At 36.8% G+C, this 12,728-nt stretch overlaps 1 protein-coding gene across 6 annotated transcripts in view; it reads left to right on the forward strand.

Annotated features, from left to right (window-relative positions):
* Nucleotides 1-12,728, forward strand: part of Taok3 (TAO kinase 3) — a 189,204-nt gene that overhangs the window by 79,490 nt on the left and 96,986 nt on the right. For all 6 annotated transcript variants that reach the window (XM_005336826.5, XM_078039046.1, XM_021734243.3 and 3 more), the window contains one exon: nt 8,436-8,538. The gene's annotated coding sequence lies outside the window, so the exon portion shown is untranslated. The remainder of the gene's footprint in view (nt 1-8,435; nt 8,539-12,728) is intronic.

Raw genomic sequence — 12,728 nt, forward strand, 5'->3', positions numbered from 1 at the left:
CTTTGTTTTTGTGGTTGTTGTTATTGTTTTTTTGTTTGTTTGTTTGTTTTTGTATCAGGGATTGATGTGAACCACATCCCCAGCCCTTTTTTTTTAAGAGACAACAGGGTCTCACCAAGTTGCTTAGGGCCTTGCTAAGTTGCTGAGGCTGGCTTTGAACCTGCGATCTTCCTGCCCTTGCGACTGAGATTACAGGTGTGCACTACCATGTCTGGCTAAAACTGTCTTTTTTACCCAGCATCTCCCCATTCTCCTAACATCAGGGTCTCTGGTAATCATTGTTTTATTTGGCTTCGGTGAGTTCAGTTGCTTTAGAGTCCATGCGTAAGTACAGTATTTCTCTCCCTGTGCCTGGATTTTAAATCTGTCTTAATTGTGTCAGGGGAGGCCTTAGCCCCTCTGCCACATCATGTATAGAGACAGCCCATCATGTATAGAGATCATGGCATTTGATGGCTGGAAAGGGACCTTTCAGTCATCTAAGTTCTACTTGTCGGATAATGCAGAAGTGGCCAGGTTTATTGATGTTCATAATAATAATAATCTTTAGGCCACTCCCAGGTCACCTGACAGTAAATTATATGAAGATTCTTCTAGTCAGTCCTTATAGATTTATCTATGTATGCTAAAAAGTAAAACTATCAATTGTTTTGGTTTATTACTAAGTATTACTTTTCTCTCTTTAAAAAAAGAGACAGATGGGAAAGGAAAGGCTCCATTGGGTTCTTTAAATTTAATACTCAATATCTCTGTTTTGTTCTGTCCACTACTTTGACATGAGGCCAACAACTTGAGATCAGCTATACATTTATTTCACAAAAAAAGATACTTTACGTGGGTCTTAAAATCAAGACCAGTACAAAAATGGTGATCATCTGTCTGCATAAATTCCAAGTTATTCTAACAGATTTGATCAACTTCTGAAGTTTTTATTTTTTATATATATATATATATATTCATATATATCAAGAATATGATATAAAAACTGAATAATTATAATACACACGAATAACAATTGACTCTTAAGGTTTCTCAAACTTGATTAATAATCATTTATATCCTTTACTGAAAAAATTTTAAAGATCCCTAACATTTTTCTTAAATTTTCTTTTGGTTAATTGCTTTATTCATTTATTTACACATTCATTCATTCATCAAATATATATTTCAAAAAAAATTTTTTAGTTGTTGATGGAATTATTTTATTCATTTATTTATATGTGGTGCTGAGAATTGAACCCAGTGCCTCACACTTGTGAGGCAAGCACTCCACCACTGAGCCCCAGCCCCAGCCCCAGCAAATATATATTAAGTACCTAGTATGTGTCGCAAGGGCAGGAAGATCGCAGGTTCAAAGCCAGCCTCAGCAACTTAGCAAGGCCCTAAGCAACTTGGTGAGACCCTGTTGTCTCTTAAAAAAAAAGGGCTGGGGATGTGGTTCACATCAATCCCTGATACAAAAGCAACTGTCATCTAATTTTATTTTCAATGTGAAAGTACCATAAAAGCAGTTTCCTGACCTCATAATAATAGTTAAATATTGGTGGCAGACTCAAGCAACAACTGACAAAAATAAGTTTTCTTTTAGTTTCTTGAAGATAATTCTTTTCAAGTCTGTATGAAGGAATAGAGGGTTGAGGAAAACCAGCACTGAACTAGTCCTTACTGTGTGGCTTTGGAAAAGTCATGCCACCTATTTATAGTTCACTTTTTATTCCTATAAAATGAAGATTTTTTAAAAACCTGGTCTAGTCTATTCTCTGTGAGAAAGATAATGAAAAAAAAATAAGTTATTTACAGAGACACATTTACTATGAAGCATAAGATCTAGGATCCCTTATTGGCCCCAGACCCTTCAAAGACCCTGCCTTACACATGCTATGCAAGCACTCCAGCACTGAGCTACATCCCCAAGCTTCTTGTTGTTGTTTTGTTTTGAGACAAGGTCTTGGTAAGTTGCTGAGGCTGGCCTCAAGCTTTTGATTTTCCTTCCTCAACCTCCCAGATGTCCAGAATTTCAGTGTATACCACTGCACCTGGCTTATATTCCTCTTCCTTAAAGAGGTCTCCAGTCCTCAAAAGAACTGAATCCATCACTATGTATTTAAGTTATGAGATCCTTGGTAAGAATGATGACACAGAAATTCAATCTTACATTAAATTATAATTTTCTTGATTATTCTCCAAAACATAGCAATTGTTTGGTGTTCTAAAGACGGACTTGGGCAACATGGTTTGGGCAAAGCCTTCAGGACTAGGAAATCAGAAGTCTTGGGTTTGAATTTGAAGTAACATTGCACATAGGTGTGATGTAGTGCTTAGCGTTCCTGAGATTCAAAGGCACCAAAAACATACATTGGAGAAAAGATAGCCTCTTCAACAAATGGTGCTATGAAAACTGGAAATTCATATGCAGCAAAATGAAATTAAGCCTCTTATCTCTCACCATGCACAAAACTCATTGTGGATCAAGGACCGAGGAATTAGACCAGAGACCCTGCCCTAATAGAAGAAAAAATAGGCCCAAATCTTCATCATGTCGGATTAGGCCCACTTCCTCAACAAGACTTCTATAGTGCAAGAAATAAAATCAAACATCAATAAATGGGATGGATTCAAACTGAAAAGCTTCTCAACAAAAGAAACTATCAGTGAGGTAAAGAAAGAGCCTACAGAATGGGAGCAAATTTTTACCACACGCACATCAGATAGGGCACTAATCTCTAGGATATATAAAGAACTCAAAAAATTTAACACCAAAATAAATACATAAATAAATAACCCAATCAATAAGGAACTGAACAGAAACTTCTCAGAAGATGATATAGAATCGATCAACAAATATATGAAAAAAAATGTTCAATATCTCTAGCAATTAGAGAAATGCAAATCAAAACTACTCTAAGGTTTCATCTCACTCCAGTCAGAATGGCAGCTATTACGAATACAAACAACAATAAATGTTGGCAAGGATGTGGGGAAAAAGGCACACTCGTACATTGCTAGTGGGACTGCAAATTGGTGCAACCAATATGGAAAGCAGTTTGGAGATTCCTTGGAAAACTTGGATTGGTACCACTATTTGACCTAGCTATCCCACTCCTCAGTTTATACCCAATGGACTTAAAAACAGCATACTATAGTATGCCACATCAATGTTTATAGCAACACATTTCACATTAGCTAAACTGTGGAACCAACCTAGATGCCCTTCAATAAATGAATGGATAAAGAAACTGTGGTGACACACACACACACAAAGGAATATTACTCAGCATTAAAAGATAATAAAATCATGACATTTGCAGATAAATGGATGGAGTTGGAGAATATCAGGTTAAGTGAAGTAAGCCAATCCCCCAAAACCAAGGGACAAGTGTTTTCTCTGATATGTGGATGTTGATCCATAATGGGGTGAGGGGGAGCATGGGAGGAATGGAGGAACTTTGGATAGGGCAAAGGAGAGGGAGGGGAAGAGAGGGGTCATGGGGGTAGGAAAAATGGTAGAATGAGATGGAAATCATTACCGTAAGTACATGTATGAAGACATAAATGGTGTGACTCTACTTTGTGTACAACCAGATACATGAAAAATTGTGCTCTATGTGTGTCTGTGAATCAAAATGCATTCTGCTGTCATGTAAGACAAATTAGAATAAATAAATAATTTTAAAATAAAAAATAATGAAAAAAAGTTGAAATGGCTAATCTTAAATTTTTTTCCAATATGAAACATTGTAATACTTATTGCCTTTTTAATGCTAAAATATTCTGGGGTGCTCAAATTAGTTGGCTCCTGGTTTATTGTTGAAGAGGTGTTACTGAAACATTTGAAAGGCTACTAAGATCCTCTGTGAATCATCTTTCACGAAAGCCTCTAGGAAATGGGAAATTATGAAAAAAATGTATATTTCTATTCTGTGTTCTCTCTTAAATTGTTATAATATCTGTGAAAAATAATTTATTTGATTACCATTGTTGGCAGGTTTCCATTTCTTAGAATAATGAGTGAACAACACTATTTTAGTTGCTTGTCTCTGATGAAATCTACTCTAAGCTAGCTGGATTGTCCTGTTGGCCCAGTGGCCCAAGACCCTAATGGTCTACATTCTTGGCACAGTTCTCAGTTATCACTGTAAATGTAACCCTTGAGGTTCCAAGAGGTCAAGTAAGTGGGGAAAAATGATTTCTGTGTATATCATTTTAGTTAATTTTTAAAATGCTATCCTCTTGGAAGGAAAAATATGTCTTGTTCATGTTTTGGGAGGAAGAAGAATTCAAATTATCATTTTTAATTCCAAGAATGGAATGGAAAGAACAGGCGATTTCAACAGATTTTTGTGGAGTATATGCTATATAAAAATGCTGTAGGTGGGCTGGGGTTGTGGCTCAGTTTCAGAGCGCTTGCCTAGCACATGTGAGGCTGTGGGTTCAATTCTCAGTACCACGTATAAATAAATAAATAATATAAAGGTCCATCAACAACTAAAAATATGTGTGTGTATGTGTGTGTGTGTGTGTGTGTGTGTGTGTGTGTGTGTGTGTGTATATATATATTTATTTTAAAAAAGATACTTTAGGTCCTAGCCGATCCACTTTTAGGTATATATATGCTCCAGAGAAATGAAAACATGTCCACATAAAAACTTGTACACAAATGATTATGTCAGCATTATCCATGATAATCAAAAAGTGGATAGGGCTGGGGTTGTGGCTCCATGGTAGAGCGATTGCCTCACATGTGTGAAGCACTGGGTTCAATTCTCAGTACCACATATAAAAAATTAATTAATCCATCAATAAGAAAAAAATGTATTTTTAAAAAAGTGGAAAAAGTCCAGATGTCCATCAACTGATGCATAGGTAAGAAAAATATGGTGTCTTCATATAATAGAATATAATTTGGCAATAATTGGAATGAAATACTGAGCCAGGCAGTACACTGGCTAAGTATTGAAAACATTAGGCTAAGTGAAAGAAGCCAGCTTTAAATGACCACATCCTATGATTCTCTTCTTATGAAATACCCAGAGCAGGGAGATCTTACAGAGACAGAAAGCAGATTAGTGTTTGCTTAAGCTGGAGGTAGGAAGGTGATGGCTAAAAGGTACAGGGGTTTTTGTTTGTTTGATGATGTAAATGTTCTAAAAGTAACTGTGGTGTTATCTGTAAATATATTAAAAACCATTGAGTTGTTCACTTCCAATGGATAAATTATGTATTTTAATTATATCTCATGAAAGCAGAGATATTTTTTAAAAGAAAACTTGAAGATACAGGGATAGATCCAAATAGACAATTCCCTTACTCTGAAGAGGTACTTGACATCCATCAGAGCATTGATACCTGTGAATTTAAAACTGAAGGATACAAGAATAGAGAAAATGATAGGTTTTATAGGAAAAGATGACATTTAGCTGGACTGTGAGTGTGGGTGGTATTGGGACAGTACAGACAGGGGAACTAGCACAAAGAAATCAAGTATGAAATGAAATGAAAAGCATGAAGGGGCATGTGATAGAATAGTAATTCATTTTTTCCCCAATTATTGAGTTTTAGAATTTAAGTTAGAGTAAAAGTTATACTGTAGGAAGGATTCTGCATTCTTTGTACTTTGAAGGATTTTAAGCAGAAATGTGATATTTCTGAACTGTGTGCTTTAGGAAGACGATTAATGTAGTACTGTTTTTAGGATGAATTGCAGAAAAGATAGAATTGAGGCTGAAAGAGCAGAAAGCCAAGGAGAGAAAACTAATGCCACAGAAATGGAGAGTTAAAAATGTGTGGGGAGAAATATTTGAAGCAGAATTGAGGATTAATTGAGTGTAAGGGACAAGGGAAAAGAAGAGTCGAAGTTAATGTGAAGAGTTTGTGAGCCATTTAGGGGAGAAGCCAAATAGATGTTTTAAAACACGGGACTGAGGCTTACAATAGGGGTCGGGATCACCAGTGACACAGTGTCATTCAATATCATTAAATGGACAGAAGTGAAGATAGCAGCTTGCACTTATGCAGAGAACTTGGCTAATCCTTGGAGGAACACACCATGGAGGTCATCAGAGAGAAGCCAAGGAACTTAGCAGAAATAGTTCATGGGTCAGTTTCTTGGGATGCTGGAGACATTTATGGAGTAAGAAGGAAGGTGTTGAAATGGAAGGAAACAGAAAGGACCCTTTAGGTTTAATGCATCAAACTTGGGAATACAAGCTTTAGCCCCCTAGCAATGCAGTGTCCTAAAAATAAGAAAAGGTAAAATGGAGAAGTTTAATTCCTAGAAATCCAAGGGAGTTCATTTTAAGACATTTATAGAGATGTGGAGCCAAAGATGCAAAGAGGATGCATTTTTTAAAAATTGTGTAAAAATGAATAAGCATTTAAAGAAAAGGTAAATAGTAAGCCCACGTGGCCAGTAGCATGAGAAAGCTATTTCCTAGGAGTGAACATCTCTTGCATTTGAAACTGGGCATGAGGATGGTGACATATGCCTTATTTAAAACTATTTTCTTAGGAACATAGTATCTAGTGTTATATAGGGTCATAAGGAACATTTTAATTCATTGAAGGTATAGTCAGACTAGAAGAGCAAGGTAGACATGTAAACATTCCAACAATTGATTGGTGTTTTAGTCAGTTTTTTTTTTTCTGATATGACTGAAAGAACAATTGTAGAGGAAGAAAGGTTTATTTGGGGGCTCAGTTTCAGACATATCAGTCCATAGACTGCAGGCTCCATCCCTTGGGGCATCATGGCAGAAGAGTGTGGCAGAGGGAATCAGCTCACAGGGTGATCAGAAAGCAGAGAGAAGCCGACTTCACACTCCAGATACAATTATATACCCCAAAGCCACACCACCAATGCCCCACTTCCTCCAGCCACACCCTACCTGCCTCCAGCTGCCACTCAGTTAATCCCATCAGGGACTAATTCACTGATTAGTTTAAGGCTGTTACAGCCTGATCATTTCTCCTCCAAACCTTCTTGCATTGTCTCACACAGGAGCTTTGGGGGGACACTTCACATCTAAGCCAAACCCTGTGGATAGGTAAAATGTAATGATACAGGATGCAGGCAAGTTTTAGCTGCCAGTTGCTCTAAAGCCTTCCACAGCCACAGAAGGAATAACAAAAATAATCAAAAAAGTGCAGCTTGTAAATGTAAGCATGAGAGGAGATTTGGGATATCCTCAGCAAGAAAAACTTGAAAATGGAAATATTGTTTTTTTACAATTTTTTTTCTGTAAGGCCATCTCCAAAGCTAGCCAGACACCTAAAAATTATTCTAATAAATACAGGTTCTAAATTGTTATATTCATTGACCCAATAACTATTTCAATAAATCTGTTTGAAAGAAAGCCCCCCAAACACAGATAAGTGAGATACACAAAGATCTTCAAAACGCTTTATTAAATAATTCAATAACAAAACAAAGGATTGACTACAGCCTTGGTTTCCAGTTGTGGAGAAACAGTTGTGAATTAATTGTGACTCTTCCATTGAGAAGTCATTAAATGATCTTTGTGGACAGCGTTGGGTGATATGGCAACATGCTCATAATACCGAATTAGATTAAAGAGGTAGGTTATGAAATTACATGTAGAGCTCAGTGGTATAATGAAAGAAATGATGACAGGAAGAAATAAATATCCACATGGAGACAAGTATGCACATTGTTACAGGGTTTTTAAAAAATAGTATATATGAATGTATACACACACGTGTGTGTGTGTGTGTGTGTGTGTGTGTGTATTAGATTTTCTACATTGGTCATGTGCTTCTTTAATAGACAATTGATAAATAATCATTACTTCCAAAATGGGGGAAATGGTTATGGGAGAGCCTCAGAAAGGGATGAATCAGTGCACATCATCAGCCTTTTAAAGAAGCTATTGAAAATATAAGCCTTACTGACAGAGGATCTGCAGCATTGCCGTGTGCTGTCACATTAGTGCTGGCTGCTGTTAGCTTTTATTGAGTTGCTCTGGATGCAAATAAACCAGTAGAAGCCTCAGTAAAGATTCTGAAATCTACTGACACATTTGTTTCCTAAGTACTGCCTGTGGAAGAGTATCCTGTGTCTTTGTTGTAAAAGTCATAGCTTTTACGTTTATCATCCATGGGTGAAGATACAATTTTAACTTTGTAATATTCCATTTGTGTTTAAAACTACCATATTAGCAATTATCGCTGCTGCTTCTTCTTCCTCCTCCTCTCCACCCTCCCCCTTCTTCTTCTTCTTCTTCTTTTTTTCCCTTTAAAGAGATGGGGCTTCACAGTGTTGTCCAAACTGACCTCAAACCTGGGATCAAGAGATCCTCCTGCCTCAGCCCCCCAAGAAACAGGGACTAAAGACACATGCCAACGTGCCCACCTTAATTATTGATTCTTTAATTTTGTTCCGATAATTACACATATTTATTCTTTTTTTCCCCTCATAGGTACACCATAAGTACAAAATACTGAAGTTATAAAAGAGAAAAAGAAGATTGCTGCTAACATGAATCTGAGCAATACGGCGCATTTTGTGCCACATACAAAAAGGTACTGTCCGTAGATTTATGACTTAGCTTTCTCCTAAAAACTGGGAGTGGATTGTGGATTCTATGATGAATTTTTTATTAACTTTGTAAGAAAAATGTGAGGTGAAGTAAGAATATAAATCGACATAAAACGTTCTTTTTTTTTTTTAACAATGTTTGTTTCAGATTATTTCCATACCAATTTTTCATCCTTTTCAGGCACAACTTACAAAATGGGAAATTACTTAGTTAAAAGAAATGGTCTTACTTAAAGTTTCTTGATTTCTGTTATCAAGAAGTGTTCTCTAGAAATATGTATGTGTGTATCCATTTTTTGTTGATATTGTTTTATATAAATGGTGTCTATAATTGTCAGCTTCCCATTACTATAGTGAAATACTTGAAATAATCAACTTACAAAGACTAAAGGTTTCTTTTGTCTCACAGTTATGGAGCCTTCAGTTCATACTGTCTTAGCCCCCTTGCTTTGGGTGCGTGGCAAGGCAGCACATCATGGCGGAAGCTCGTGGTAGTGCACACCTACTTACTTCATCACCAGGAAACAAGAGAGTGAATGAGGAAGAGGGGTGTGGTCCCATAGTCCCCTTCAAGGGCATTCCCCCAGTGAGTTAAAGACCTCCCACTAGGCCCCACCTCTTAAAGATCCCCCCCAGTAGTACCACGATGGGGAACAAGCTTTTGACTCATGGGCCTTTGGGGACATTCAGAACATAGCAGTTTCATATCAACTTTTCCTCTAATTACAGAATTATAGGGCTTTCAAAAAATTTTTAATACAGATAAGCAAAAAAAGAATTTAAAAAAAAATTTTTTTTTTTTTTGGTGGTGCTGGGGATCGAACCCAGGGCCTTAGTGCATGTAAGGCAAGCACTCTACCAACTGAGCTATATCCCCAGCCCCAAGAATTAAAAATTTACTAAAAACCCAAATACTTACTTCAGATAAAACATAGGTGGCTAAGAAATCGAGATGTGTAGATTAAAGAAGCCACATGTTCCATCTCCACTGTCACAGCCTTTCTGTGTGCCACCTGCTTACACCCCATCTTTTTTGCTAAAACAAAATAAACAACAACAACAAAAAAAAAAAAAACCTGTCTTGTACAAATTCCCAAAAGGGCACTACTGAGCCAAAGGACTTGCCCATACTATACTTTCAGCAATGTGTTAAAGTAACTGTTTCCTTATGTTCTTGCCAAAACATTTATTCTTTTTTTCCTATTATTTTGCCAATTTGATAGGTGAAATAAGATGTCTTATTATATTAACTTTTACTTGTTTGATTACTAGTGAAGTTACATGTATTACATATCGTTAGGGACCACAGATATGTATATTTTTTTCTTTTCTTTTTTTTTCTTTTTTTTATTGGTTGTTCAAAACATTACAAAGCTCTTGACATTTCATATTTCATACATTAGATTCAAGTGGGTTATGAACTCCCATTTTTACCCCAAATACAGATTGCAGAATCACATCGGTTACACATCCACATTTTTTACATAATGCCCTATTAGTAACTGTTGTATTCTGCTACCTTTTCTATCCTCTACTATCCTCCCTCCCCTCCCCTCCCATCTTCTCTCTCTACCCCATCTACTGTAATTCATTTCTCTCCTTGTTTATTTTCCCATTCCCTTCACAACCTCTTATATGTAATTTTGTATAACAATGAGGGTCTCCCTCCATTTCCATGCAATTTCCCTTTTCTCTCCCTTTTCCTCCCACCTCATGTCTCTGTTTAATGTTAATCTTTTCTTCCTGCTCTTCCTCCCTGCTCTGTTCTTAGTTGCTCTCATTATATCAAAAAAGACATTTGGTATTTGTTTTCTAGGGATTGGCTAGCTTCACTAAGCATAATCTGCTCTAGTGCCATCCATTTCCCTGCAAATTCCATGATTTTGTCATTTTTTAGTGCTGCGTAATACTCCATTGTGTATAAATGCCACATTTTTTTTATCCATTCATCTATTGAAGGTCATCTGGGTTGGTTCCACAGTCTAGCAATTGTGAATTGTACTGCTATGAACATCGATGTGGCAGTATCCCTGTAGTACGCTCTTTTAAGGTCTTCAGGGAATAGTCTGAAGGGCAATAGCTGGGTCGAATGGTGGTTCCATTCCCAGCTTTCCCAGGAATCTCCATACTGTTTCCAAATTGGCCGCACCAGTTTGCAGTCCCACCAGCAGTGTACAAGAGTACCCTTTTCCCCACATCCTCGCCAGCACTTGTTGTTGTTTGACTTCATAATGGCTGCCAATCTTACTGGAGTGAGATGGTATCTTAGGGTGGTTTTGATTTGCATTTCTCTGACTGCTAGAGATGGTGAGCATTTTTTCATGTACTTGTTGATTGATTATATGTCCTCCTCTGAGAAGTGTCTGTTCAGGTCCTTGGCCCATTTGTTGATTGGGTTATTTGTTGTCTTATTGTCTAATTTTTTGAGTTCTTTGTATACTCTGGATATTAGGGCTCTATCTGAAGTGTGAGGACTAAGAATTTGTTCCCATGATGTAGGCTCCCTATTTACCTCTCTTATTGTTTCTCTTGCTGAGAAAAAACTTTTCAGTTTAAGTAAGTCCCATTTGTTGATTCTTGTTATTAACTCTTGTGCTATGGGTGTCTTATTAAGGAATTTGGAGCCCGACCCCACAATATGTAGATCGGAGCCAACTTTTTCTTCTATCAGTCACAGAGTCTCTGATTTGATATCTAGCTCCTTGATCCACTTTGAGTTAACTTTTGTGCATGACGAGAGGAGGGGATTCAGTTTCATTTTGTTGCATATGGATTTCCAGTTTTCCCAACACCATTTGTTGAAGATGCTATCCTTCCTCCATTGCATGCTTTTAGCTCCTTTATCAAATATAAGATAGTTGTAGCTTTGTGGATTAGTCTCTGTGTCCTCTATTCTGTACCATTGGTCCACCCGCCTGTTTTGGTACCAGTACCATGCTGTTTTTGTTACTATTGCTCTGCAGTATAGTTTGAAGTCTGGTATCGCTATACCGCCTGATTCACAATTCCTGCTTAGCATTGTTTTTGCTATTCTGGGTCTTTTATTTTTCCATATGAATTTCATGATTGCTTTCTCTATTTCTATAAGAAATGCCATTGGGATTTTGATTGGCATTGCATTAAACCTATAGAGAGCTTTTTGGTAATATTGTCATTTTGATGGTGTTAGTTCTGCCTATCCATGAACAGGGTATATTTTTCCTTGTTCTAAGATCTTCTTCTATTTCTCTCTTTAGGGTTCTGTAGTTTTCATTGTAGAAAACTTTCACCTCTTTTGTTAGGTTGATTCCCAAGTATTTTATTTATTTATTTTTTTTGAGGATATTGTGAATTGGGTGGTTGTCCTCATTTCCATTTCAGAGGATTTGTCGCTGATATACAGGAATGCCTTTGATTTATGCGTGTTGATTTTATATCCTGCCACTTTGCTGAATTCATTTATTAGCTCTAATAGTTTCTTTGTAGACCCTTTTGGGTCTGCTAGGTATAGAATCATGTCATCTGCAAATAGTGATAATTTAAGTTCTTCTTTTCCTATTTTTATGCCTTTAATTTCTTTTGTCTAATTGCTCTGGCCAGTGTTTCGAGAACTATATTGAATAGAAGTGGTGATAGAGGGCATCCCTGTCTTGTTCCAGATTTTAGAGGGAATGCCTTCAATTTTTCTCCATTCAGAATGATGCTAGCCTGAGGCTTAGCATAGATAGCTTTTACAATGTTGAGGAAAGTTCCTGTTATCCCTAGTTTTTCTAATGTTTTGAACATAAAGGAATGCTATACTTTGTCGAATGCTTTTTCTGCGTCTATCGAGATGATCATATGGTTCTTATCTTTAAGTCTATTGATGTGGTGAATAACATTTATTGATTTCCGTGTATTGAACCATCCTTGCATCCCAGGGATGAATCCTACTTGATCATGGTGCACAATTTTTTTGATGTGCCTTTGTATCTGATTCGCCAGAATTTTATTGAGGATTTTTGCATCTAGGTTCATCAGAGATATTGGTCTGTAGTTTTCTTTCTTTGAGGTGTCTTTGTCTGGTTTCGGAATCAGGGTGATGTTGGCCTCATAGAATGAATTTGGCAGAGCTCCCTCTTTTTCTATTTCCTGAAATAACTTGAAAAGTATTGGTATTAATTCTTCTTTAAAGGTTTTGTAAAACTCCGCTGTA

Source organism: Ictidomys tridecemlineatus, chromosome 2, assembly GCF_052094955.1.
Source record: "Ictidomys tridecemlineatus isolate mIctTri1 chromosome 2, mIctTri1.hap1, whole genome shotgun sequence".
Lineage (NCBI taxonomy): Eukaryota > Metazoa > Chordata > Mammalia > Rodentia > Sciuridae > Ictidomys > Ictidomys tridecemlineatus.